Consider the following 7320-nt stretch of genomic DNA (forward strand, 5'->3'; position numbering starts at 1 on the left):
CTTTAAAATAAAACTGTAATTATGACACCTTCCTCAGTACTGTGAGTCATTCTAGCAAAGTATTAAAGCTGGGGTAGGGGATATGGGAACATCCCAGTTTTGTAGCCAAAAGTACAGGTAGCCTGGGGACCCTCTAACTTGCTGTTGGCGTCTGAAGTGAGGGCAGTCTTATTGGGGATCATGCCCTTTAATCTATGGGGAGTCTAACACCAACTCCAGGTGGTTAGCTTCAATATTGAATTATAATATTTTAGTATACACATATAAAGAGTGAAAGTCAGTATATTAATCAGGGTTCTTCAGGGAAACATAACCAACGGGATAACAGAAATATAAGAGGAGATTTGTTATGGGAATTGGCTCACAACGGTTATAGAGTCCAAGAAATTTTCAGATATGCTGTCTCTATGCTGGAAAACCAGGAAAGCCAATAGTGTAATTCAGCCAAAGTCCAAAGTTTTGAGAACCAAGGGAGCTAATGGTGTAACTGCCTGTCCAAGGCCAAAAGCCTGACAACCAGGGAGGAGCAGCAGGGGATGAGAGGCAGCTCTTGGGGTGAGTCTCTGAGTTCAAAGGCCCTAGAACCAGGGGCTCTGATGTCCAAGAGCAGGAGAACATGGCTATCCCAACTCAAGAAGAGAGAGTTCTTGGCCCTTCCTCTGCCTTTTTGTTCCATTTGGACCCTCGATGGATAAGATGATGGCTACCCACATAGGTGAGGGGGAACTGTGTTTACTTAGTCTACTGAGTAAAATACTGATCTTCTCTGGAAACACCCTCACAAACATACCCAGAAATAACATTTTATCAGCTATGTGGGCATTCCTTTACTTAGTTAAGTTGACACGTAAAATTTTCATCACAATCTGGCAACATGCAAGACACATTATCATTCTAAGAGATTGCCTTGTTGATAATGTCCAATATTTCACTTAATTTTAACTTATCCAAGATCTTTCAAGAACAATATACAGTGAGGCCCAGATTGGCTCTGTCCATGGTAGAGAATTTTAGCCAGTGACTTTCACTTTGCATTTGAATTTAACTCCTAAGTAATTTTGTTTCTCACTAAATGATACATATATAAGATGCCAGAGAAAGGGGTGGGTGTATAATTGGTGTTCAATTCATGTTGGCTTTCTTCTTACCCAAACCTTTTGGTAGCTCAAAGTATCTCTTACTGGCATACATTCTGAGAAGGCCAATCCTTTGATGACTAAGAATAATTTCTTCCTTTAATATCTGCTCTGAAAATATAATCCCCTCAGTGCAGATCCCAACCAGGCCAATGGAGTTGCTGTATCCATAGACACATGAACAATAAATGAATAGATTTGTCTGCATTCCCATTTATGTCCTCACTCTCATCCCCACAGCCCTATGTTCAAGGGAAAAGAAAGACTTTTCTGGCATTGGGGTAAAGAATATTAGAAGTTATTTTATAAAACCATGAATGCTTCACCAAAAAAGAAAAACTAGGTGTCAGAGACATGGATTTTGGCAGAAAGAAGGCATTTGGGATTAACACACATGAATAGGAGTAGGTTGGTAAATTATGACCATAATCTAGGGGAAGGACTTTACCCATTATTTGGGAATGGTTCTCTTTGTATTAGAAGACAATTCTTTCATGAACAAAAATTGGTTCCTTTGGAATTCTCCTTTCCTTAATGTTTTTCTCCTTTGGTGTTTCTACTCATTTGCATGATTAGCCTAGAGAACAATTTATCATCCCTCTTTTATGCATTTGATTTTCTAAAGGTCACCTGGCAAGTCAGGGATGACATTGGGATAGTCTCTCGGGTAGCTTCTAATAATTGCACTTCCTCCCCAATGCTTTGGGTGTCTGGCACATTTGTAATTGACAGAAGGATAACAATGCAATCTGGCTGGTTTCCAAGGCTACTCTCAAAAGAGAGTGGGATGGTATGAGGTGGCTAAACTGCCCATATCCATTTCTCCGCCATCAGAATGGTAGGCTGAGAGAGCAGAAAGAAAATACAAAATTCAAAATAAAGAAATTCTCTCACTGGGTCATTGCTTCTTTAATTAAAATAAAATACATGTAATTAACAATGAAGCTGGATACACAAGCTGTGAATAAGGATAGAAATATACATGCTGCTTAAACTCTCTCCCACTATCTTTAGAAATGCACAACCTGTTTCTGTCTTTGACATTCTGTCCTTTCACAAGTGCTTTGTGCACAAAGAACTCAGCTTAGAGATAAAAGCTCTGGGAGGGTGCACTGATATCTGAGTGATGTTTAACCATGCTGATCCAGGTAGAGTGCCTGTCTCCGGAATGATGCAGGGATCCCAAAGTGGAGAGAATTAGACCTATCACATTTGTGATTAGAGTGTGCAAGTAAGTATCAGTGATCTCCTCTCTTCAAATGTGGACAGAATAAGAAAAGTGCTATTTCTTCAGAAGCAGGTGTCAGCCAGGTAATTTACTAACAGACAAAGAAAATACAAAGATTGTCTTTGAATATCCTTTGACCATCTTGTATTGGCCTACTTAAAAAAAAAAAAACTTTTTATTCTAATAACAAGGATTTTTGTTGTTTCATGTAAATGCAAGGTGTTATGTGGTGGTGGTGGCAGTGAAGAAAAAAACATTCTACTTTCGAAACAATTAGAACAGCTAATTAAACAGTGCAGATCTGAACAATTAGATTTTTTGCAAATGCTGTAACTTCAGGTAAAAGATAAGTACACAAATTTGATGAATTGAACTTCTTTGAAATTTGATTGCAAAGTACCTTTGTATTTTAACTGTTTCCTAAATGTTGTACATTAGGGGTGGCTCCAATTCTCCACCCCTCCTGGTATGCATGTTGGGATATATGTCAAGGACATCTTTGCCTTGTGCCCTTGCAGTGACTCTGATTTGAACCATGTAATTCACATTGGCCAATAGAATAAGGCCAGAGTGAATATATGCCTTATCTGTGCCTAGACCTCAAGAGCTGTCTTGTGTTTCTGTTGTGATCTTATGTTTTAGCTACCACCAGGAGAAGGACATTTCTCAGGCTAGCCCATTGGTTCCAGGAGATTATTGAGAGACATGAATCAGAGCTGTCTCACGTAGCTACCCCAGCCATGCTGAATCTAACCAGAGACCTCAGCTGACCTGCAATTGCATGAACTCTAATAAGAAATAGCTGTGTTAAACCCCTGATTTTGGGGATGGTTTGCTCTGCAGTGGTAGCTAAATGACTCAGTAGCGGTAAGGCTGGTGTGTTGCACTGTTCTTGGTTTGCCAAAGACAATATGGAGACCCTTAATGGAAAAAACGGCTTATTCAAAATCACACTCAAATCACCATTACATCAGGCCTCAAACCCATCTCTTGATTCCCAAACTCGTGTTCCTTAACTCCAAGAAGCCCTTCTGGAAACCGAGTATAATGATGTTGAAAGCGTATTAAATGGCTGGGCACGGTGGCTCAAGCTTGTAATGCCAGCACTTTGGGAGGCCAAGATGGGTGGGTCACGAGGTCAGGAGGTTGAGACCAGCCTGGCCAACACAGTGAAACCCCGTCTCTACTAAAAATACAATTAGGGCTGGGCGTGGTGGCTCAAGCCTGTAATCCCAACACTTTGGGAGGCCGAAACGGGTGGATCATGAGGTCAGGAGATCGAGACCATCCTGGCTAACACGGTGAAACCCCGTCTCTACTAAAAAATACAAAAAACTAGCTGGGCAAGGTGACGGGCGCCTGTAGTCCCAGCTACTCGGGAGGCTGAGGCAGGAGAATGGCATGAACCCGGGAGGCGGAGGTTGCAGTGAGCTGAGATCCGGCCACTGCACTCCAGCCTGGGCCACAGAGCGACACTCCATCTCAAAAAAAAAAAAAAAAACAATTAGCTGGGCATGGTGGCAGGTGCCTGTAATCCCAGCTATTTGGGAGGCTGAGGCATGAGAATCACTTGAAACCAGGAGGTGGAGGTTGCAGTGAGCTGAGATCACGCCACTGCACTCCAGCCTGGGCGACAGAGCTAGACTCAGTCTTGAGAAAAAAAAAAAAAAAAAAAAAAGAAAGAAAGTATATTAAAACTCAGACAGAAAATCTATTTTTGTGATCCAGCCCATTCTGCTGCCTTAGCCATCCTGCTCGTGGGTTCAAGCCATGTGATCGATGCTGTAGGAAGCCAACTCTCACAGTCTTTATCAGGGATAGTGCCCCGTTCTCTGTGAGGACATGCATGTCTTGCTCACAGCGTAACACACAAGAATCAACTGGAGCCCAAAATTTGGGCAATGTCTGAAAAAGAAATGAATCATGGAAGGATGGTGAAGAGTTTCAACATTACTTTGTTTTCACCCAAATTCAACACTTTCCTGAGCTGAGATCAAGAGTTATTAAACCTTGAGCTAATTCTTAGACATAGTAGAAAAAAATAATGTAAAAATTATTAAAAAGAAAAAAGAGTTATTAAACTTGAATGGAAATAGACAGGTTGGCCTCCTATTTAATATGCCTCTCTTCACTGCCTGGGGCTTGAAAAGTTGCACAGCTGGAAACATTAATTAAGTCTGCCCTTGCAAGAAATTCCTCAAGGCCCTCTTGCAATGCCACATACAAAGGTTTTTTAAGTGACAACCAAAAATATAGAGTTGGGGCAAACTGAGGTGGCCTAATTTCATACATGGAAGAAAACCATCAGAATTCAACTTCTCCTTGGACACCATTTATGTTTGGAAGGGGAGATGTTTTATTTATATTTATCTTATTTTATTTTTGCTTTTCTAAGTGCCTTTGTAAAAGCAAACTCTGTTACTTCTTTCCTGCTGAGGACTTCGGGGACACATTTAGAGGCCGAAGCCAATATAGCTACTTTAGCATCTTGTAATATATTTTGCAGATTCAGCTAATTGAGAAGGCCTCAGAGGAAGGCTTTTGATAATTGGGCTTCCAAAGTTGTGAGCACACTGGCAGGTAATATTCATGCACATAAATTTTACAATAAAAAGCTCATTGCTCTCATGTGTTAACTACCACCTATGTGCTGATGACTCAACTTTTTAAATCTAATAGAAGCCTTTTCCTGAGTCTCAGACTTCGATATTCAACTGCCTTTTGGAGATATGCATGTGAATGCCCCCAGGCACCTTGAAATTAACACAGGCAAATCTAAATGTATCATCTTCCCCTCTCACTTTTTCTTCCTGGATTTCCTGTCTCAGTTAATGGCCGCACCATCCACCTTGTCACCTAAGCCATCATCCTAAGTATCATCCCTTGACTCATCTTATTTCTGCATTCTTCACCCTCTGCTGGCATAAAGCCCTGTCAATTTTACCCCACAAATACTTACGAAATCTGTCTCCTCATTTATAATTCCTGGCTTCCTGATATGTCTCAGCTAAAAATTTGCAGCTCCAGTCTTACACCTCTCAAATCTTGCTTTAAATGAAAGAAAACCAGGTCACTATCATAACCAAATGGCTGCCAGTAGGCTACTTACAAAAATTCAAGCTCCTTAGCCCGGCCTTATAGGGTCTGCATAATGTGGTCATTAGTGCTCTCTCAAGTCCATGTACACAGAAAGGACTCCAGAGGCTGATTGTCTGGGTTCCTCTCCCAGCTTCACTACTTCCTGGTTGTCTAATCTTGAGCAAATTTCTCAACATCTGTTTGTCTCAGTTGCCTCTTCTGTAAAATAGAGTTATAATACAACTTATATCTAAAGATTGTTATGAGCATTACCAGAGTTAATATAGTCAATAAGTTAGAGTATTTCTTGATAGATTATAAGAATGCTGTAAATGTTTCTCAGTCCTCAGCTTTCAGCTTCATATTATTCAGGTCTACCTGTCATTTCCTGAATGCACCACTTACTTCCTAGGTTCTTGTCTTTCCTTAAGCTGTTTCATTTTTCTGTATCAAAATTATTCTTTCTTTACCTGGGTACCTCCAGTTCATCCTTCATTTGTTCATTGGGGTTACTGAGTCAAATTTTCATGCTTTCATTCATTCAATAAACTGCAGCATATTGAATAGTGACTCTGTATTGTGCAACGGGCACGCAAAGGGGGCCATAAACAATCATGCCCTGGCTTCGAGGAACTTGTGGGAAGAGGGGGTGGAGAGATAGATAAACACAAAGTCGCTTAATTAGGAAGAATGTGTGTTGTGATGAAGAAAAGCCTAGAGAATATAGGAATATACTTGAGAGGCACTGACACAGTTTGGAGGAGGTATTTCAGGTATCCTCTCCTCCAGGAAATTGTTACTAATGCTCAGACAAGGTTAGGTTTTCCTTCCCTGTGCTCTCAGGGCACACGTGGTATATGAGTCCACTTACGTTGCTATAACAAAGTGCCATAGACTGGGTGGTTTAAACAGCAGACATTTATTTATCACAGTTCTGGAGACTGGGAAGACCAAGATTAAGACACTGGTCAATTCAATTTCTAAGGAGGGCTCTCTCTTTGGCTTGCAGATGGCCAAGCTGTTTCTCACTATGTCCTCACATGGAATATCAACCTTTCTGTCTTCATCTTACAAAGCCACTTAACTTGCCATGAGGGTCCCACCCTCCTGACTTCATCCCACCCTAATTACCTCCTAACAGCCTCATCTCCAAATACCATTACATTGGGTGTTAGGACTTCAACATATGAATTCTGGGGACAACACAATTCAGTCCATAGCACCTGGTTAGGATTTCCTGAAAAACATACCTTAAGTTATTGCAAATATCTGTTTCTTTTTCCATTTCTCCTTTTAGACTACAAGTAACTTGAAGGCAGGCACTGCATCTTTAATCTCTGTGGCTCCAGAGCCAGACACTCTTGTAGACACATAGCAGTTGTGCAACAGATATTTGTTGAACAAGGATGCGGTGTTCAGGTGCTCATTCAGGGTGGTGCTATTATTGGCAAAATTTTGTTTTATATTTTAAGCTAAAATATATAATATTGGAGTATACCTTAGAAACATCATAATGTGGATGCCTTAGAAACTCTATCATAATGTGGATGCCTTAGAAAAATGTATTGTAATCTTGAAATGACTTTGGGAAAATCATTTTCCCCTACTGAGCCTCAGTTTTCTCATTTACAAAAATTCGAATCTTTGATCAAAAGACTAAAGTCCCTTTCACTTCTCTCATTCTGTGATTCTACCCTCTGGCCACACGCTTGGCCTCTTGTGATAAATATCTTTTCTTTTCTTTGTGTTCCTTCTGCAGGTTTTCTTCCTCCCTCTGTCACTTTCCTTCCTCAGTCTCCTTTGATGATTTCTTTGCAGTCTTCTCCCATCAGTAACGTGGAGAGTTCCAACTCCCTGTCACTTTTTTTTTTTTTTTTT

This window comes from Piliocolobus tephrosceles, chromosome 2 (genome assembly GCF_002776525.5).
Source record: "Piliocolobus tephrosceles isolate RC106 chromosome 2, ASM277652v3, whole genome shotgun sequence".
Lineage (NCBI taxonomy): Eukaryota > Metazoa > Chordata > Mammalia > Primates > Cercopithecidae > Piliocolobus > Piliocolobus tephrosceles.